General features: G+C 43.6%; 1 protein-coding gene and 1 long non-coding RNA gene across 3 annotated transcripts in view; one reads left to right on the top strand and one right to left on the bottom strand.

Moving 5' to 3' along the window:
- Positions 1 to 19,727, bottom strand: part of FKBP5 (FKBP prolyl isomerase 5) — a 115,902-nt gene extending 96,175 nt beyond the window's left edge. The window contains exons 1-2 of one of the 2 annotated variants that reach the window (XM_058664049.1): positions 19,681 to 19,706; positions 19,591 to 19,642 (exon numbers count right to left, since the gene is read on the bottom strand). The gene's annotated coding sequence lies outside the window, so the exon portion shown is untranslated. Of the gene's footprint in view, positions 1 to 19,562 lie in introns of both variants that reach the window. The other variant, XM_058664054.1, reaches the window with a different exon arrangement.
- LOC131480258 (uncharacterized) lies at positions 18,913 to 20,508 on the top strand. The gene is made up of 3 exons (XR_009245380.1): positions 18,913 to 18,984; positions 20,031 to 20,167; positions 20,378 to 20,508. It is a non-coding gene; the product is annotated as an uncharacterized LOC131480258 (long non-coding RNA).
- The last annotated feature ends 1,905 nt before the right edge of the window (positions 20,509 to 22,413 follow it).

Genomic DNA, 22,413 nt, shown 5'->3' with positions numbered 1-22,413 from the left:
AAAATAGACTATAGGTTTAAAAATATTTAAAGTCTAGGAATCCAAGAAAACGGGGAAAAATTCAGTTGCACCTGTTTATAAATTACACACACAAACACATCAAAATACTCAGTATATGTTAACACCAAAAGGGTTGTTAGAGATAGAAGTAAAGTTATTTAAATCAACAAACACAATTTGAAGAAACAACACACTAAACCGATAATTATAGTCAAAAACTGAAAAAGGATACTATGAACTAAACAAAGGAAATCCAGAATACAGTCATATTAAAACAGAAGAAAAATGAATAAATTTTATCATTAGAAACATCAGTGAAAGGATGAACAAATTAATAGTAAAGCTTGTCATGTTTAGGAAACAAAATATAAACTAGAAAAATGCTAATAAATCAAATGAGCAATGTAAATAAATAATACACATAAAATGAAAGTGATAAAAAATCCACTGTCCCTTCTTACAGTATGAGAATTACAAGATTACTGAAAGAGGTTGAATTACAACGAAAGGAATCGTCTAATAAGCAAGGGAACAGCAAAATGTGTTACCACTAAAATTTTGAAGAAAAAGCCAGCAATCACAAATATGCGGCTTAACAGGTTTTTCTTTCCAAACTACAAGACAATTCAACATAAAAACCATTTTAAAGACAGAGCCAAGGTTTTTATTTATTTCATAACGGGGCTAAGAGAAACTAAACATATACACACAAATGCTCCAAAAAACCCAAATCTAATTTTGAAGCATTTTTCCTTGCTTTTAACCACAGAATTAAAAAACAAAATGTGTTATAAAAGGTAACTACCCTGTGACTTCACAAGTCACAGGGATGGGTGGTCAGGAAAAATCCCCCCTCCCTTCAGAAAGATGAAGACAAGAAAAGGAAACCAAACCAGGAGAAATATAAATAACTGAACTAATGCAAGGTAGTAAAGATATGGGGAAAAAGCTTTTTCTGTGTAGATATTTGTGGATTATGGAATTCAATCTTTCAGTGTCTAAAAGTGATATAGAAAAATTGGTGTTTTAGAAAAAAAAAAACGAATCTTGTTCAGAAACCTTTTTTCGGTGTTGTTTTATTTGGGGGGAAAGAATGTACCAGAATTTGTAGAGATCTTGGGGCATCTTTTTGCAACCCAGACCATTGTTCCTTTCCTTAATCATCGTATATACAGAAAACACTCACAGACACACACAAATAACTGCAAAATGTTTTAATGATAAATTATGCACGTAGTAGGTAAAAAGTATGTGTACAACACACAGATGCTCCAAGTACAGACAGGGCAGCTTCCACACTTACTTCACTGCAAGGAAAGAAGCAAAAGTGGTATGATACTGAATTGGTGTTTGACAACTAACATTATTTCTACATAAGGAAAAAATGACCTGTTCTATAAAAAGGGAAGGAAACCATTTATTACTGAACAGCTGTTGTTGGCTGACTCTAAGCTTACACACACGCATATTTACATAAATATATTTAACAAATATATTTATGTATAAATATATATATATTCCATCATATTGCATTTAAGCAGGAAATCAATGTAGAAAAAAACAATGCTAAAATAAGGTTCCCAGAATCACAAGTGTGCCACTAACAGACAGCTGATGTATGTTTAGGGACCATGCAACAGAAGTGCAGGGTCAAGTCTACAAGGTAAAAATACTATGATTCCCAATTTTTCCTGCTAATATCATTATTCTATCAAATAGCTCTGTATAGGAACCCATGTTTCAACATGACAGGAAAAAAAAGCAAGTTCACTTTTTTTGAGGATGATATTTTGTTTGCGTACTATCAAAATATACAACTCCAACAACCAGAGAAATAAATCCTTTCCTTCTCAAAACAGATTTTGGAGTCTTGGGTTTTTTTTAAAGATTTTATTATTATTATTGGAAAGCCGGATATACAGAGAGGAGGAGAGACAGAGAAGATCTTCCATCCATCCGATGATTCACTCCCCAAGTGAGCCGCAACGGGCGCAACGGACCGGTGCACGCCGATCCGATGCAGGGAACCAGGAACCTCTTCCAGGTCTCCCACGCGGGTGCAGAGTCCCAAAGCTTTGGGCCGTCCTCGACTGCTTTCCCAGGCCACAAGCAGGGAGCTGGATGGGAAGTGGAGCTGCCGGGATTAGAACCGGCGCCCATATGGGATCCCGGGGCGTTCAAGGCGAGAACTTTAGCCGCTAGGCCACGCTGCCGGGCCCATGGAGTCTTGGTTTTAAAACATATTTAGAACAGTGATGTTCATTCAAGAAATACAATCATGGGCTTCTCACATTACTAAGGATGAATTATTATCACAGTGTTTTAGAATAAAAAGTATTTCCTTTATCTAAATGTTCAAGAGCTAGAACAGCAAAATTGATAGTAATTCCATAATTCCTACCCAGAAAGCTGAGACTCACACTATCACACAGCAGCAGCAGTGTGAGGCAAACCCCAAAGGGGCAGTCCTGATCCGTGTTTTAGCTGTAGATCTTCAGCATGCAGCTTTAGCTCTTCGGCATGCCAATATCCCTGTCTATAAACCCACAGGACTAAAGGACATTCCCCCCCTCCGCCGCCTTCCTTTTTCATTTCCCTTCCTTGGTTCCTTTCTACTTACAGCTTTTTATTTTTTTAGATGTATTTATTTTTATTGGGATGTCAGATTTACAGAGAAAAGGAGAGACAAAAAGAAAGATTTTTCATCCGCTGGTTCACTCCGCAAGTGGCCACAATGGCCTGAGCTGAGCCGATCCGAAGCCAGGGGCCAGGAGCTTCTTCCAGGTCCCCCATATGGGTGCAGGGTGCCAAGGCTTTGGGCCATCCTCTTTGCTTTCCCAGGCCACAAGCAGGGAGTTGGAAGGGAAGTAAAACAGTCGGGACATAAACCGGTATCCATATGGGATCCCAGCACACGCAAGGCAAGGGTTTTAATCACTAGCCCATTACTTATAGCTTTGTGAATCAGGTTCTAACTAGGAATTTTTTTTTTTTTAAGATTTTTTTATTGAAAAGTCAAAGTTACAGAGAGGAGAGACAGAGAGCTAGCCTGGGATTTTGAGAACAGGGAGGAAAACCGTAGCAGATACTATCTGCACTTTGGAGAGAAGAAATAAGGATTATGTATGTAAAATCCCCAAAAACAATTACAAAAATAAATGCAGAGATTAAACAGATACAATGGTTCAGGAGAGACAATCATGAGCTTCACTGTCAAAATCCGAAAGTTCCAGTCACTTCAAGATAGTGAGAAACGCTGGATGCAGACTTAGAAATGTGATCTGTAACACTCAAGAGGCTTGGACAAACAAGATTTTCCAAGTTCCCTCGGCACATGTGGGAAAGACGTCCTCCTCCCCAGCCTAATCATTCATCATTCCACCCCTACACGATCACCACTGATTCTCCAACAGATTACTGCTGACCAATCTGGCTTAATCATCTCAAACAAACCTGGGCTATCTTCCCTTCATGATCACTGAATCACTGAGTATCTTAAATGCATTCTCTCTTTTCTCAACTTTTACAAATAATTAATCAAGCTGTAACAATGCTTGGAGCACTATTCTAAGTGTTTTACATGTGTGAACTTTAATTATTTCAGCAATCTTAGGAGGGAGGTTAAAGAACTTGTTTACTAAAATTACACAGTAGCAGAGGTGGGATCTAATACAGTCTGGCTAATGACTCCTTCTGAGTTCAGGTCAAGTTCCCTCATCTTCCTGAGGCTCTTCTCTGCCTAGCAATTACTGCTGCCGCTTGATCCCTGAAGCAAACCACTCATTTGCCACTTACCATGGATGTACTTTGTTACCAATCCTTTGTACACATGCTCTATCTTCTCTGAGAGCAAGTTGTGGTTTATTTATTTTGTGACACTACTTTAGAACCTAACAGAACTTAATAATGTAGTAACTATCTAGAAGACAGCAATGCTTATCAATGAAACTATGAGAGCACTTAGAGTTTGGGGAAGAGATACAAATGTGGAGCTAAACGCTTCACGTTTCATTTAATCCTCACAACAAAATTGAGGCAGATACTAATTTTTCCCTTTTCCAAATTAGAAACAAGGAAACTGAGGCTTAAAGAAATTAAGTATCTTGTTAGTGATAAGTGTTAGTGATCATATGGAAACCCCAATAGTCTTAGTTCATCAGAGTGTATACCATACTCCTAATCCCTAGATTACTAGCAGACATCCTGAAGGAAAAAATCAGCCTTGACAATCCACCTTGCACCTCCTTAGCAGCAGACTTTGGCATTTACTACATCCTGAAGTTGGAGAACAGACACAGCTGCTGACTTCAAGAAATGTACACTCCCTTGAGCCCTCAGGACCAAACTTTGCTGTCATGGCACAGTCCTCATCATCAAAACTTCACGATCCTTCTAAATGATCTTCCTTACCATCCCTTCTCCCTTCACACTTGCCCACAGCCATTTCATAGGTCTGTCCCTCAAACTGCTGGGTTACAGAACAGAACAGTCCCAACAGTCTAAACAATTACTGGAGCATCTGAATTTAGAGATAACATGGACAATTTAGTTACATATTCATAGTGAAATACAGGTAAATGAAAGGCATGTGGAAAGAAAGCAGTAGCAAGAAACAGCAGACATTAAAGCTACACTGCAGACTTAGAAAAAAGTATGAATGTAAGAAAAAGCAGGAAAAGCAAGGAGTAGACACAAACAGAAGGTGAAAGGCAGAGTTCAGAGTAAATTCATGGACAGCTATTTTACGAATGCCAACTCCTGGAATTGTTTCTTTTCCGAACCTCTATAGGATGCAGAAAAGTATATGAAACGCCATTGAAAATAACTAGGAACAACATACAAATTAGGAGTTATTTCAGAGCTGCAATCTAAGCTTTTCACTATTTTATAATTAAGGCGTGGAATGGTTAAATAACACTGCTGAAACCTCACTGCAGTATTTAGTCCTATCACAACAGGCCTTCTAGGTATGGCGTATGTTTCTCTTTTTTTCTACCCTTGGTAACCACTGGGTTAATTTCACCATCAACCCACATCCAGAATCCCCATATTTACTTGTAGCTCCCTTAGAAGAAATTAATTAGCTATTCCACAGTGTGTAGAACAATATAATAGTTCATTCTCTAAGTCCCAAAGTCAGTCATCTTAAATTTTGTCCAGATAGAAAAAAATTCAAACATCTCCCAGAAGAGTGGAGTAAGAAAGAGCTCCATAAACTGATTAAAAACAAGATCAGCTGATAAACCACAACTTACCTGGAAAAGAATTAGGCCCAAAGTCCCTGACACCATACACACCTGCTAGTGGGCAGCATAATGAACGGATAACTTGTTTCTCCCTTTGCATGCTACATGCTCCCCACTAACCTCAGGCTCCTACCTGTCAGACAAGCTTCTATTTCAGCAACCTGCTAGGAATAAGCAAGGTAGCAGAATAGAGTATCCTATCATGTTAAGCAATGAGAGTTATAACAGGAACCATCTCATCAAGAAATACGGGATAGTGGGCCCGGCAGCGTGGCCTAGCAGCTAAGAGTCCTTGCCTTGAAAGCGCCGGGATCCATATGGGCACCGGTTCTGGTCCCAGCAGCTCCACTTCCCATCCAGCTCCCTGCTTGTGGCCTGGGAAAGCAGTCAAGGGCGGCCCAATGCTTTGGGATCCTGCACCCGCGTGGGAGACCTGGAAGAAGTTCCTGGCTCCTGGCTCTGGATTGGCACAGCACCGGCCGTTGCGCTCACTTGGGGAGTGAATCATCAGACAGAAGATCTTCCTCTCTGTCTCTCCTCCTCTCATATAACTGACTTTGTAATAAAAAATACATAAATCTTAAAAAAAATAAATAAATATGGGATAGAAGACTCCTCATGTAAACCAGTGGTGGGGATATCTGGCCTATGGGATACACATGGCCTGCAATATCACATGGTCTATTCCTACCAAGGTGACTACAGGCAGGATGTGAAATTTAACAAATTTGTAACAGGCTAATTCTTAAATTAACTAATTTATTTTTCTTTTGGAAAGTCAGATAGACAGAAAGGAGGAAAAACAGAGAGGAAGATCTTCCATCCATTGATTCACTCCCCAAGTGGCCACAACGGCTGGAGCTGAGCTGATCCAAAGCCAGGAGACAGGAGTCTCTTCCAGGTCTCCCACAAGGGTGCAGGGTTCCAAGGCTTTGGGCCGTCCTCAACTGTTATCCCAGGCCACAAACAAGGAGCTGGATGGGAAGTGGGGTCGTCAGAATTAGAACTGGTGCCCATATGGGATCCCAGTGCTTGCAAGGCAAGGACCTTGGCCGCTAGGCAGTGTGAGGCCCAACAGACTAATTTTTAATCTGATAATCCTGTATGACCTATAAATGATGCCATAAATATCCAAATGGTCCTTGGGAGAAAAAAAGTTCCCTCACCTCTGAACCCACAGACCTGTATGCACTTTAGTCATAAAAATACTATGAGTGTTGGTTCTATTCCTGGTGGTCCTGCTTCCCAACCAGCTCCCTGCCGGTGGCCTGAGAGCAGTCGAGGATGGCCCAAAGCCTTGGGACCCTGCGCCCACATGGGAGACCTGGAAGAGGCTCCTAGATCCTGGCTTCAGAATGGTGCAGCTCCGGACATTGCTGCCACTTGGGGAGTGAATCAATAGACAGAAGATCTTCCTCTCTGTCTCTCTTCCTCTCTGTAAATCTTTCCAATAAAAATAAAATAAATCTTAAAAAAAAAATTAGGAAGTCCAGAACATGTGTTAGATATACTCAGTTCCATCACCTTACTGCAAAGCAGGTGCAGATATTCTGGATCAAGAAGAAATTATCCTGGTCACATCTAAGTCTGCTGCTCAAACCTCATGATAAATTGTGGACCCCCTCCAACTGCCACCCACCAGGGTATTTGAGCTGAGAGATTTAGTAATCACCCATATCAACCTGATTTAAATTTAAATATAATTACTATCTTGACCTTAAAAAGTATGTCTGTCCTGTAAGTCTGAGCCTTCTCTGGAAGGAAGGAAATGTCTCACTTTACTTAGTGAACCTATCTTCATTTCAGTATGTCTGAAGTTCATTACAAATTAGGGATAACTTCCTGCTTTAATATGTTAACAAAATTAGGCCAAGTGTGGTGGAAATGAAAGATACAAAAAGATCAAACGAGGCAGTATAAAGCTAGAAACAAAGAGATTTCGTGAGTCAAAAGCTTAAGAAGTCAAAAATGACCAGTAAGAAGAAAGTAGTCATTCATGCTAAAGAGGCAAGTCAGGAAGAAGTACTTGGACGGGAGGAAAAGGCAGAGGGGATGTGGGCTGATACACAGCTACTACAGAAATAGTACTTAAAAATATGGTCTTAAGTCACAGACCCCAAGTTAGGAAGGTGATACAGATGTGGAGTTCTAAAAGGGGTGGCAGTTAAACTCCAACAAGGATAGCTTTTAGAGAAAGAAAAGAACATTTCAACAACTGTATCCTTCAGACACTATACTTTGGAAACAAACCTAACTTAGATGAATAACAACTTACTCTACAGATGTATCATGCTTGGACGAATTTATTTTACTTTAGCCACAAAATCAATCTTCCTTTTTCAGGCTGTGAGTGACAAAAAGAGACTGAGGTAAAAAAAAAAAAAAAAGTCTCCTAATTAACATTTTTCAAAGTCAAATATTTGAGCTAAGACACAGCTATCAGGTTTTATAATAAAGCATTTGAAATAAATGAGATGAAAATTTGGTACACAAATGCTACCACTATTTTATATTCATGAGAATCTGAGTTTTTGAAAGCCACATTAACTGGGGGTAGTGTTGTTACACAGCAGGTAAAGCCACTTTCAGTGATGCCAGCAGCCAGGCCGCTTCATTTCTGATCCAGTTTCCTGCTAAAGAGCCTGAGTAACCAGCGGGAGATGGTCCAAGATGGTCCAAGTGTCTGGGCCACTGCCATTCGGGAGACCCAGATGAAGCTCCTGGTTTCAGCCTCTGCAGGTGAACCAACAGATGAAAGAAATCTCTGTAACTCTTTCAAATAAATAAATCTTAAATACACACAAACACATTAACCAAAATGTTAATGATTAATGAATTTGAGAAAATCTGGAGAGTGGGTACATGCATGTTTACTATACTGTTCTCTTTAAGATTTATTTATTTTTTATTGGAAAGGCAGATTTGCAGACAGAAGGAGAGACAGAGAGCAATGTCTTCCATCCACTGATTCATTCCCCCAATAGCTGCAATGGCCGGAACTGAACTGATCCAAAGTTAGGATCCAGGAGCTTCTTCTGGGTCTCCTATGCAGGTGCAGGGTGCCAAGGCTTTGGGTCGTTCCCGAACGCTTTCCCAGGCCACAAGCAGAGGACTTTAGCAACTGACCCACTGCACCAGGCCTTAATGTTTTCTTTGGTTCTATGGATGTGCGAAACTGTCATAATAAAAAGGACTACCTACAGTATCTTTAAAATACTATCTTCAGTTAAGACTGACAACTCAAAACAGATAAATACTTCTCAAGTAATGTGTTTTTCACTTCCAATAAACCAATGAAAGAAAAGTGTACACAAATTAAAAAAAAAAAAGGCCTTGCATTTCACTTGAAAAAATTGTTAGGTTCATTAAGTGGAAAAAGTCAGTCATCAATGTCAGCTGATTCTTTGCATCTGCTGTTTCTCTTTCAATGAACTTACGGTTTTGTTGAAAAATATATAAGCCATATAAATGTAGTTTTTATTAGTAAAGGCAAAATAAGTATCAGTGAATAATCTGTAAAGCATGAGGTTAGCCCTTCAGTTATGTCTAACATTTTCTACACTAGTAACTAAACAAACAACACACTCAAGATACATACAAAAAATATTTGAAAAATGGACCAATATTCATAAAGTATATAATCCTAAATTATAAAGAACACAAATTTAAGAGTATAAAAGCAATAAGTAGAGGGAGAAAGCTGAATTTTTAAAAAGCAATTATCGGGCCCGGCGGCGTGGCCTAGCGGCTCAAGTCCTCGCCTTGAACGCGCCGGGATCCCATATGGGCGCCAGTTCTAATCCCGGCAGCTCCACTTCCCATCCAGCTCCCTGCTTGTGGCCTGGGAAAGCAGTTGAGGACGGCCCAGTGCATTGGGACCCTGCACCCGCGTGGGAGACCCGGAGGAGGTTCCAGGTTCCCGGCATCGGATCGGCGCGCACCGGCCCGTTGCGGCTCACTTGGGGAGTAAATCATCGGACAGAAGATCTTCCTCTCTCTGTTTCCTCCTCTCTGTATATCTGACTTTGTAATAAAATAAATAAAATCTTTTTTTAAAAAAAAAAGCAATTATCATTGTCTAAGCTATGGTTTAAAAAGACAACTCACATTATTGGGGCTAGCAGAGTAGCTGCCTGACCATCTCTCACTTGCTGATGACATGGAAAGCTCAAGACTTGCAAGCACAAACCTTTCCTCACTATGACAAACAGCACCGCCCGAACACACCAACCAGATGCCTGATTTCTCTTCTTTGGTACATTCCACGACAAGGAAGACTGTACAAGTCTGTATGCACAATCTAGCATGTTGTGTGTGTGCAGTTTTGTTAAGAATCACCACCACCTTCTCTTCCCAGAAGGCTGCTGCCATCCCTCATTGACACCAGAGGACCATGAAATAAAGCCAGCTCTCTCGCTGGGAATTCTGCTTTGAGTCATTTTCAGGTTCCTGTTTCTTCTAACAAAAATAAGTTGTCCTGAAACTTCAGTGAGAAGCAGAATACACACAAGGATATTTCAGAAAATCCAAGAAAAAAATGGAACTAAAAGACAATTGTACTTCAGTGCAAAAACACACCCAAAACTCAGGTGCAGTCTTTCAATACCCATTTCCACACACTCTCTGAAGACCCTTGTATAGGTACAGAAAAAAGCCAATGACTCTTTTTTCCATCATTATTAAAACACTACTTAATTCACAATGGAAGTATTTCACTTTTTTTAAAGATTTATTTGTTTGCTTATTTATTTGTTAATTGCAAAATCAGATATACAGAGAGGAGGAAACAGAGAGAGGAAGATCTTCTGTCCGATGATTTACTCCCCAAGTGGCTGCAATGACCAGTGCTGTGCTGTTACAGAGCCAGGAGCCAGGAACCTCCTCCAGGTCTCCAACATGGGTGCAGGGCCCAAGGCTTTGGGCCATTCTCGACTGATTTCCCAGGCCACAAGCAGGGAGCTAGATGGGAAGTGAGACTGCTGGGATTAGAACTGGCACCCATATGGGATCCTGTCATGTTCAAGGCAAAGACTTCAGCCTCTAGGTCATGCTGCCTGGCCTAAGTCTTTCACTTTTTTTTTCACATAACAAGATCATCTCATTTTCAACACTTTTTAAAAACATTTTTCTCCTTTAAAGTAAAATGTATACAACATAAAATGCACAGATCTCAAGTATTCAGCTTAGTAAATGTGAACAAATGTACATAACAGTAAATCTGGATGAAGTTATACAGGTGTTCCTTGTACTAGACTTGCAACTGTGAATCAACAATTACATGAAAATAGGAGCCAGTGCTTGTTCTAACAGGATGTTGCCTGGGATGCAACATCACTGCTTGTCACTGCTGGGGGGGGGGTTAGGGATGCCTACGCCCACATCACTGCTGGGGGGTGGGGTTAGGGATGCCTACGCCCACGTCACTGCTGGGGGGTGGGGTTAGGGATGCCTACGCCCACGTCACTGCTGGGGGGTGGTTAGAGTCTCAGCTCTCTTCTGGTGCATCCTGGCAGGCAGCAGGCGGTGGTTTAAAGACTTGGCTTCCTGTCATCCACACAAAAACGCTTACACTGAGTTCCTGGCTGCTGGCTTTGGCCTGGCCAGGTACAGCCCCGGTTGTTGTGGGCACCTGGGTAACAAACCAACAAGTAGAAGATCTCTGACCACCTGTCTTTGTCTCTACCCATCAAATAAACTAAAAATTATTTTTTAAAGATGATATGAAAAAAGTTATCTAAAAAGTGTCCACTTCCATTTTCAAAACCTGAGTCAAACCACAAAATAAATCTATTACTCCAGAAAGTTCTCTTGTGCTCCTCTGTAGTAATCCACAGCCCCTATCCAATGGTAAAAATGGTCCTGATTTTTATCACCGTACCTGAGTCTTGTCTGTCCTTGTATTTTTCATAAATGACACCATGTAGCACATACTCCTTTCTCTTTGGCTTCTGCTCTGAATATTTTGAAATGTAGCTATATTGTTTGTGTGAATCTGCAATTCAATCTATTGTAGAAAAAGCTGTAATAAACATTATGTATCAAATTTTTTTTCCAGACATGCACTTTATTCCTCTTGATACAGTAAGATTTCATGGGAAAAAGAGAGAGAGAGAGAGAGAGAGAGAGGAGGTAGTTTCACAGACATATAAGCCTGGAAAATAAGGAAGTACACAGAACTATATACATACATACACATATAAGCACTACATGTATATTGTTGTATGCAATATAAAAATAAGTATTTGATATTTATATATGTGTATGTGTATCTCATATACATTCAAATAATTCTAAAACATAAACCTAGAAGCAATAATCTCAAACAATTTAAAAACATAGATTCATAGTGAAAATAAACTTGAGAAAGATGACATACCAATTTTTCTTAATGAGTTTTATTTGTTATTTATTATTTGTAAGTTATTTAACTTAAGAAAAAGAAATTTATCTCCATGTAATCTATCCTGTTATGCTTCAATGAAATCCCTTCTTATAACAAATATCCCATCCAAAACTGGAATTTCAAAGTATTTTATACTACCATCTACCACTACATCATAATTTCTCATCCTAGGAAAAAACCCAAAATATGTGCTAAGATGACAGGACTTTCGGGCCCAGCGCAGTAGCCTGGAGGCTAAAGTTCCTGCCTTGCACACTCTGGGATCCTATATGGACACTGATTCTAATCCTCGCAGCTCCACTTCCCATTCAGCTCCCTGCTTGTGGCTTGGGAAAGCAGTAGAGGACGGCCCAAAGTTTTGGGACCCTGCACCCACATGGGGGACCCAGAAGAAGCTCCTGGCTCCTGGCTCTGAATTAGCTCAGATCCAGCCACTGCAGTCACTTGGGGAGTGAACTAGTAGATGGAAGATCTCTGTCTCTCCTTCTCTTTGTAGATCTGCTTTTCCAATAAAAATAAATCTTTGAAAAAAAAAAAGCCTGTGGCTTTTTAGTTTTCAATTTAAAGATAAATAAATAAAAAAGAACAGAAATAATTTCACTGGATAATATTTAACATGATTAGCGAATGGTGCTACGTCAGGTTAGGCCTCCACTTGCAATGCTGGCATGCCATATGTACCGTGTTCATGTCCTGGCTGCTCTACTCCAACCTAGCCCCCTGCTAATGCGTCCAGAAAAGCAGAAGAAGATGGTCCAAGTTCTTGGGTTCACACATCCATGTGGGAGAAACGGATGAGGCTCTGGCTTCTGGCTTCGGACTGGTCCAGCTCTGGTCATTGTGACCATCTGGGAAGTGAAAACAGTGGATAGAAGATTCTCTGTCTCTCTAATCTCACTTTTTTTTTTCTTTGCAAATCTGCCTTTCAAATTAAAAAAATCTTTAAAAATATTGAACATGATTAAAGAATATCTCAGGCTCATTCAGAATGTATTCTGATAAAGATTCAATATAGAGGATGCTTTCTCCATTCCAAAATGTAACTTTGTGCAAATTAAGCCTGTGATACATTTTTACTTGCATATTCTACTATGTAACATTCAGCCAACAACAGAGGAAGTCTTTTAATTTCTAAAAAAAGGGACATTAAGATACACACAAGTGTGATTTTTTAAAGAGATTAATTTGAAATTCCCAATCATGCTTTTGATGATTTCAAGGGGATTCTTCACTGAACCTCTATGAAGTGTTAAGATTGAGAGCTGGTGTTGTGGTGCAAGGGGTTAAGTAACCATACCAATGATGCTGGCACCATACTGGTAATGCTGGCATTCTGCATGAACACCAGTTCAGATCCTAGCTGTTCCATTTCTGATTCGTTCCCTGTTAATGCTCCTGGGGAAGCAGCAGCAAAGGACCCCAATATCTGGTCCCCTACCCCTTACCTACATGGCAAGACCCAGGCTATTGGTCTCAGCCCGGCCCAGCCCCAGTCAATGCAGTCATTTGGGGAATGAACCAGCAGATAGAAAATTGTCTGCCTCTTCCTCTCTGATTCTTTCAAAAAATAAACAGATGTTTATTAAAAACTGCCAAAATTAAAGCAGTGTGCTGTAAGTGGTCCTAGAGATTCACCATTGCCTATCTTAGGAACAGTTTGCAAATACAAAAGGGAAAAAGCAATCCTTTCCTTTCAGTCTTCGATCTTTCTTTGCCTTTTATTCCCCCTTCCAAAAAATGAGCAATTCCAAAAACACAAAAATCAAACGTAGTACATTTTTAACTTAAAAAACATTTTGGCAACTGGATGTTCCCTAACTTTCAGAGATGTATGATTATTTACTAAAAAGTCATTATTTTAACTGAAAATACATCATTTTCATTTTTCTAATAATTATGCCTTTCTCTAGAAGAAAAACAGCCTTGATTGAGACTTGATTTTGATTACAAAAATAATAGCAACTCTAAATAGCCAAAGTCACCAACTTCCAGTTTTTGCCAATTGTTTTCGAGAACTACAATAAAATTTTACTCATATTTTAAGTGTTCACTTCTATATCAAGGGTACTAAAACAAGTGCACCAAATATGCAGACTCCACACTCCCTCTGATGGTCCTGCACTTTCATGAATCACATTTTCTCAAAAAAACTGCAATACAGAATCAGGCATAAAATGTAGGTCAATTCCCATAAACTCTAACAAGAGTTTGTACAAGTCGAGGCAGGTGTTATGCTGTAGAGTGGGGTGGGATGCTGTCTGCTTAGAATGTCCACATCCATTGGAACTGGAGCACCTAGTTCAAGTCCCTCTGGCTATTCCACGTTTCAGATCCAGCTTCCTGCTAATGCACCTGGGAGGCAGATCAATGATCCAAGGGCTTGGGTTCTTGCCACTCATATCAGAAAACTTGAACGGAGTTCCTTGGTCCTGGCTTTGGCCTAACGTAGCCCTAGCTATTTCAGGAATCTGCAAGTGAACTGGCAGATGGAAGGTCTCTCTCCCTCTTCCCCATACTCTCTTTGTCACCCTGCCTTTCAACAAATTAATTAATTAACAAAGCACAAACTGCTTTGAGTATCGAAATTCTAGTGTTCTAAACATTCCTTAAAATATCTTTGATATTCTAACACCAACTTGTTAGCTGTATGAAATACTTGTATTATATAGCCCGACTATAAAATACTATTTGTATTATAACAATTCTACAAATTATTTTAATTTACTTCATTTGGCTGATCTTTTCTACAGTAAATAAAGGCCTCACTTGCAAATTAAATCACACTTAAGCGATTCTTTTAACTCAATAGTTATGTGATTTATATACTATCATCCACCCAATCTTTGGCATGGGTAGGTCGCATTTTCTTTATACTTTTAAGGAAGTGATTTCAGAATTTCATTTCTTTACTTAAAGATGTATTTATTTTTATTAGAAATGCAGATTTGGACGTGGCGGCGTGGCCTAGCGGTTAAAGTCCTCGCCTTGAAAGCCCCGGGATCCCAGATGGGCGCTGGTTCTAATCCCAGCAGCCCCACTTCCCATCCAGCTCCATGCTTGTGGCCTGGAAAAGCAGCAGAGGACGGCCCACAGCCTTGGCACCCTGCCCCTGCATGGAAGACCCAGAGGAATCTCCTGGCTTCCAGCTTGGATCAGCCTAGTTCTGGCCTTTGGGGAATGAATCAGTGGATGGAAGACATTCTCTCTCTATTCTTCTTCGTAAAATCTGCATTTCTTTTTTTTTTTTTTAAGATTTATTATTTTTATTGGAAAGGCGGATATATATAGAGGAGGAGAGACAGAGAGGAAGATCTTCCATCCGATGATTCACTCCCCAAGTGAGCCACAACGGCCGGTGCGCGCCAATCCGAAGCCAGGAACCTGGAATCTCCTCCAGGTTTCCCACAAGGGTGCAGGAACCCAAGGCTTTGGGCCATCCTCAACTGCTTTCCCAGGCCACAAGCAGGGAATGGGAAGTGAATGGGAAGTGGAGCAGCTAGGACATGAATGGCACCCATATGGAATGTAGATGACACAGGGTTGAGGATTAACCTGATATGCCTGGCCCGGCATGATAGCATAGTGGTTAAAGTCCTCGCCTTGAAACGCACCAGGATCCCATATGAGTGCCGGTTCTAATCCTGGAAGCCCCACTTCCCATCCAGCTCCCTGCTTGTGACCTGGGAGTGCAGTCGAGGATGGTCCAAAGCTTTGGGACCCTGCACCCGCATGGAAGACCCAGAAGAAGCTCCTGGCTCCTAGCTTCAGATTGGCTCAGCTCTAGCCATCGTGGCCGCTTGGGGAGTTAACCATCAGACAGAAGATCTTCTCTCTGTCTCTCCTTCTCTCTGTATATCTGCCTTTCCAATAAAAATGAATAAGTCTTAAAAAAAAAAAAAATGATGTGCCACCATGCTGGCTTCCAGAATTTTAAAACACAGTAAAATGTACTACAGAGACATTCCTGAGCATAAAATATTGAAAAAAACAAAATCTAATAACTAGTCAGCTATGAAGGTTCGGATATTTTCAGAAAGATAAAATAGATTTTTAATTGTTCAGCGTAAATTAATCACAGAATTGTGCATCAGAATATATGCAACAGGGGCAGGTATTTGACCTAGAAGTTAAGACATCAGGGCTCCATATCACGGCACCTAGATTCAACACCTGGCCCTGACTCCATACTCCTCTTCCCAATCATGCAGGTCCTGGGAAGCAGCAGTAATGACCCAGTGATTGGGTTCCTGTCACCCAAATGATGCACCTCGATTGAGCTCTGGGCTCCTGACTTGAGTAAGGCCAGTCCACACCTGGTCGGCACTTAGAGAGTCATCCAGCAAGGAAGAACTCCTGTTCTCTCTCACAAAAACACGTACAATACATATTCTTCCTTAGGAATTGTGGAAAAGTGTACTACAATCCCATAGAGGTCATCTTTCTTTTTAAGGTCTATTTTATTTTTATTTCCAAAGCAAAGCTACAAAGAGAAAGGAAGAGTCAGAGAGAGATCTTAAATCTGCTGGTTCATTCCCCAAATGGCTGCAATGGCCAGGGCTGGACCAAGAGTAACCAGAAGCTTTTTCCAGGTCTCCCACATGGATATAGGAGCCCAACTACACATGCCATCTTCTGCTGCTTTCCAAAGCAAATTAGCAGGGAGCTGGATCAGAAGCAGAGCAGCTGGGATTCAAACCAGAGCCCACCAAACCAGAGTGTGATGCCGTCATCTCAGGCGAGGGCTTTAGCAGTTACGCCACAACGCTGGTCCCCGAGGGCATTCTTAACAGCAGGTACAAAGTGCATGTTAATATTAATTAAAGCAGCATTAATGTATATTGCTGTGCTCTTCACTCTGTCTTTGGATTCAGCTATCACAATATGAGTCCTTAGTTTTGGCAGTGTTCTTCATTTAAAACTATTAACCACCAGCACACCTCCTCAACCCCAAAAGAGTCCTACTTGAAGGTCACTGCCCAAAAAACATTCCGAGTGTTGGTTGTGAGAATTCAACTTATGCTTAATTTTGAAACCAAAATGTGGTTGATAACTTTACATGGTCTACCACAAAAATCCAGTTAAAACACATAAAAACTAAATTTTACAATATTTGTTTATTAAAAGCACTTTTATAAGTACCTAAGATATACTTTTATGTAAACAAATCCATGAGACATAAGTTTATGATAAGGATTACAAACCCTTTAACAGCACAGCACTTGAACAAATGTATTACTTTACATTAAAGAGCAATCAAAGAAATCACAAACAACGAAAGCCAAAGGCTTATAAAATCCTTTACAACTTTATAAAAACCAAACCCGTCATATATGAGGACAAGTCAGCATTTTATCCTTCCCAAGCAGCAAAAAGCCAACTCAGCTTCCACAGCGGTAACTTCTACAGGTATACAAAGCGGTTGTTATCTTCTCTGGACTAATTCATTCTAAACAGAGATGTCTTCAGGAAATGCCTGAAACATGCCTTCTTTCTCCAGTTCAAGAATCAACAGAAAATTAAAGTTTAATGAACTGCCTAACTTATTATTACAAGTTCACGAATTGATAAAAATTGCTTTAAAAACAAATCCACCCAAATTTCCAATAAATTAAAAAAAATTCCAAAACATTCTTTTCACTAAATGCTGAAAAGACAAAACCCTAACATATGTGGGAAATTCAAAAAGTTCATGGAAACGTGGAATTAAAGGACAGATTTATCTTAGTGCAAAAAAGAAAAGTCTGAAATCCATGCATACTTTCTCCAGCATATGCACTTTCTGAGAACTTATATAAGTTTATTGGTTTAGAAAAACAAGTTTTTGAAGACCATCTTTTTTTTTTAATCTGAAGTAATAACTATTGTCAAGAGCTCACTTTCAATGGCAAATTCTTATTAGCTATTACATAACTTTAGCTGGGGTAAATAAGTGATCACTCACTAAAACAGCAGTGAAATTAACAATCAAATCAAGGTTAGCAACTTTGTTGCTTATTAGTGGAATATAAATCATATCAAGTATGAAAAATGAACAAGATGCTTAACAAAACAAAACAAAACAAAACAAAAGCTGGAGTAAACTGAATCGAGCACTTCTCACAAATGACCTCATTTTTAAAAATATATGTGTATAGGGCTCGGCAGCATGGCCTAGTGGCTAAGGTCCTCACCTTGATCCCATATGACCGCTGGTTCTTATCCCGGCAGCTCCACTTCCTCTCTATCTCTCCTCCTCTCAGTATATCTGACTTTGTAATAAAAATAAAATAAATCTTAAAAAAAGAAATATATATAGATATGTGTATAGAATCTCTAACCTGCCAGAGCCATTACTGCAGCAGTGATAAGCAGAGGTCAGCTGAGAGAGAGAGACAAACTGACAATGGTAAGTGAAAGTTGGACGTAATAAAAATTTCCCATTAAAATAAGGATTTTTTCCCCTCAACTCAACCCTTGAATTTTGACTCAAACACCAAGAGAAGCAACTACAATAATTCTCGAAAGTAAAAACCCTGAAAGGGGGTTGAAGAGTGGGGAATGTAACTCCCATAGACTACAAATCCTTACTCCCAAATATGCTTCACCTTCTCCCCAACCCACCATCTAACAAAATGGGGAAGACAATGACAAGAAACTCTCTTGTCAGCCAGCAAAGAAAGCTCCCATTCAGTGCTAAGCCTCCTGCCCCTGGAAAACACACTCCTGGAAGCAAACCCAAAACCACCAGCTCCAACTGCTTCGTGCCGAACGGCCTGAACGGCGGCCAAACGCCGTACACGCTGTCCCGAGCCGCACGGAAGGGTATGCGGAGTTCTGCACTCTCCCCTTACAACCTGTACCTTGCCGAGCTTTCGCCACCACTGCGGAAACCCACTTATGCCACGAGACTTTGATGTCCCCACCCTGGCTCGCTGCACCCAGAGAGAGCAACCCACTGCACTCTAACCTCTCCTCGACCCCTCTCCCCCCTTGCCCGTCTCCCCAAAGGACTTCTTCAGCAATCCTGGGTGTCGGCTCCCTCTCCATCGCTGGGGCACCTCTAGGGACAGCGGAGTGCCAAGTGTCTGTCCCGGGCAGGCACCCGAGCACTGACCCCCTAACACCTACTCCCGGCCGGCTTCCACTGGCACCGTAAGAATACAGATCACCTGTGTGGCACCAGGCAAGCAGGGAGGGGTCCAAGGCGCTGGCTTGCCCCCCGGGTGGGAGCGCCCAGGAGGCAGGTGGCGGCGGCTAGCGCCCGTCCACACCCACGGGCGGCCACCCCGCGCGCGCGCGGCAGGCGCCACCGGCGGCGGGACGCTCCGTTATCCTTGCCCTCGGCCGGCCCGCCAGGTGAGCGAGTCTCCATCGCGCCCACGGAGGCTCGGGGCTCGCCCGCCTCGGACTCGTCCAAGTCCTCCGGCCGCCCGGCTTCCGGAAGGCGAAGTTTTCGCTCCCGCCCCGCGGTTGGCGCCTTGCTCCAGGCGCCACCCGGCTCTCCGAGAGGGGGGTCCCGCCGCCTGTACGGGGAGAGAGCCGGAGCGGGACCTGTCACCCCCCTCTTGGGCGGGAAACAAAAGCCGAGTGAGAGGGGGCGAGCGGGCGCGACCCGCGTCTCGCCTCCGCCGAGGAGGACCGTGTGGCGGGAAGGTGGAGAGCCGCTCCCGCTCCGCGCCCCTCAGCTGGGCGCACCCGGCCGGGCGGCCACGGCGGGCGGCGGCGCGGCCAGAGGGGTTCCCCGCCACCTGGAGGTTTGGAAAGGGGGAGCCCTCCGGCGCGCACACCTCGAGGACTTCCAATCCCCGCGCCCCGTCGCGCCGCTCCCTCCCCGGGGCTGAGCAGAGGCTGAGGGGAGGAGGGGGACGGCGGGCGGCCGCCGCAGGACCGGGAAGGAGGGGGAACTGGGTTCACAGGACCCCACGGCCGCCCACCTCATCCCTGCGGCCATGGCGCCCGTACCTGTCGCCACGGTGCCTGGCCAGCTCCTTCTCGCTCCTTCTCGCTCGCCCGCGCGCCGCCGCTCGCCCCTCAGCCCGCCCAGCAGGCAGCCCGCGCGCCGGACACCGCAGCCCGAGACTGGCAGCTCCCGCGAGCCGGCCCGAATCCTCCGGGCAGAGCCCGGCACGGTCCCGCCCCCGCCGGCCGCAGGACCCGCCTTCTATAGGGCCGCGGGGCTGTCAGTCCGCCCCCAAAAGGCGCGCGGGCTGTCGCTCGGCTGATCCGGATTGGTGGCCGCGCGCGGCCCATGCAAATGAGGCCCCGCCCACGTGCGTTTGCATCTCCGCCTCCCCACACCAGCAGCCCACGTGTCTCTCTGGCCCTTGCCCTTTGTGAGGGCTGGAGACAAGGGGTGGTGGAAACTGACCGACGCCCCCTCGCATCATCCCTTATCTCCACAGAAACTAACGCCCAAGCCGGCTGGTTGACTTCACATCTCTGGAACCCGTGTCTTTTCCTGTCTGGCCGGCAGGCCTGCCCCGAGAAGGGAGAAGGGGGCAGGCAGGCAGGCCTGTTTGTGTTAGGTGAAGTAGTCCAGGTTGGCTCCCAGGAAACAACGCCTTAAAGCTGGGGGTGCTCTGGCCAGGGGCTGAGGAAAATCCCTCCTCAAGAGCCAGGTCAGCACACAGCACCTCCTTTTGGATGCCCAGAGACACCCACCCCCTGCCCCGCAGGGCCCTGCAGGCCTTTCAAATCCACTATTAGCAAGACAAAAGCAGGCCTGGAAAGCGTCTGTATTCGCCTTCAGCCTTCAAGCTTCCATCTCCTGAGCGCTGGTGCCCCTGGGATGGGATGATTATCTCTGGAAATACAACGTCCCATAGACAGCTTTAGAACACCTGGCTCCTGGCTCTGGCTCTGCTCCTGGCACACCATCCCATTCAAAGCCCTTCGTAAATCCATAGTCATCGTGCTGTCTGGTGCCTTTGTCAGGATTTGGAGGGGTCAGGGGGTAGGAGGTTGGAAGCATTTGGCTAAGAGGCTAAGACACCAGGTCTTATTTGGGGTGCTGGGCTCCATCCCTGGCCAGGGCTCCCAGTTCCAGCTCCTTGCTCATACAGGCCTAGGGAGGCAGCAATGATGTCTTTTTTTTTTTTTTTAAGATTTATTTATTTCATTACAAAGTCAGATATACAGAGAGGAGAGACAGAGAGGAAGATCTCCCGTCCGATGATTCACTCCCCAAGTAAGCTGCAACGGGCCGGTGCACGCCGATCCGAAGCCAGGAACCAGGAACCTCTTCCAGGTCTCCCACGCGGGTGCAGGGTCCCAAAGCATTGGGCCATCCTCAACTGCTTTCCCAGGCCACAAGCAGGGAGCTGGATGGGAAGTGGAGCAGCCAGGATTAGAACCGGTGCCCATCTGGGATCCCAGGGCGTTCAAGGTGAGGACTTAAGCCGCTAGGCCGCCATGCCCCGCCCAGCAATGATGTCTTAAAGCTCATGAGAAAGACGTGGATCCAGTTCCTGGTCCAGGAGTCCTCTCACTAGCTCTGTCTCCCCTCAACCCCTTGTCCTCTCAAATAAATAAAAAGAGAAAAAGGTGGTATATGTTTTTTTTTTCCCCTAAGGCAAATAGAGCCAGCACTGAAATGTTCTTGGGGTCCCTGTCTCCTTTTTTTTTTTTTTTTTGCCACTGTATCATTTCCACCAGATCAGATACAGTTACTCCCAATTCACCAGTCATCAACTGGGCTCAAACACCAACAGGTAGAAAGCACCGGTGCCATGTGCAAGGTAGGCCTGTCTCTCAAGGACTTGAGTGCAGTACACAGGGGCATGCATGTACCTGACATTCCAGTGTCTCCTCCCCTTATAGGGATTGAGATGGTGTCTACAAAGGGCAGAGCACAGGGGTCCAAGAAGGCAGGGAGCAGCTTTGGCTGAGAGAGGCAGAGAAATACTGAAGAGGTGACATTAAAAACTGAGGCTGGGACCCAGCGCAAAAGCCTAGTGGCTAAATCCTCACCTTGTATCCACCAGGATCCCATATGGGCACTGGTTGTGTCCTGGCTGCTCCACTTCCCATCTAGCTCCCTGCTATGGCCTAGGAAAAGAGTAGAGAATGGCCCAAGTCCTTGGGACCCTGCACTTGCATGGTAGACCTGGAAGAAATTCCTGGCTCCTGGCTTCAGACAGGCTCAGATCTGGCCATTGCAGCCACTTGGGGAATGAACCAGCAGATGGAAGATCTTTTCTCTCTCTCTCTTCTTCTCTCTAAATCTGCCTTTCCAATTAAAAATAAATTAATAAATCTTAAAAAGAAAAATCAGGCTGGCCAGACAGAGGGGTGTGGATTGTTAGTTATTTAAAACAGTGTTAGAGTTCTAGTTCATATGATATTACGATATTATTACGCACAGCCAATTCCTGCAACCTGGTTCTTTACCGTGAGCTGAAAACGCCAGATGCAACGAGGTATCTTAGGAGGTTTATTCCAGCGGGGCAGGAACAGGGTGGAGGGGAAGGGGAGAGGGGAAGGGAGGCTGGAAGAAGAGGAGAAGAGCAAAGAAGAGAGAGACTGAGAGAGAGCCGCACCTGGGGGGCCTTTTTGTCTGCCAGGTGTGGGGGTTGGAGATTGGGAGGGATAGAGGGCAGGCCCCAGGGGATTGGTGCCTGCAGGTGAATGCCTAGGGATGATTGGTGAGTGGGCGGGGTTGGGGAAGGGGCTGGAAGATTGGGGGTGGGATTTTCAGGTGAAATGCCCGGTTACATTTGATTGGTGAATGGCTGGACTGGCGTGAATTTCGTGAGCTGTGAGGAAGAAGAAATGGCGCCGGGTCCA

The sequence above is a fragment of the Ochotona princeps genome, chromosome 1 (assembly GCF_030435755.1).
Source record: "Ochotona princeps isolate mOchPri1 chromosome 1, mOchPri1.hap1, whole genome shotgun sequence".
Taxonomy (NCBI): Eukaryota; Metazoa; Chordata; class Mammalia; order Lagomorpha; family Ochotonidae; genus Ochotona; species Ochotona princeps.
This window is presented reverse-complemented; position numbering and strand designations above follow the sequence as displayed.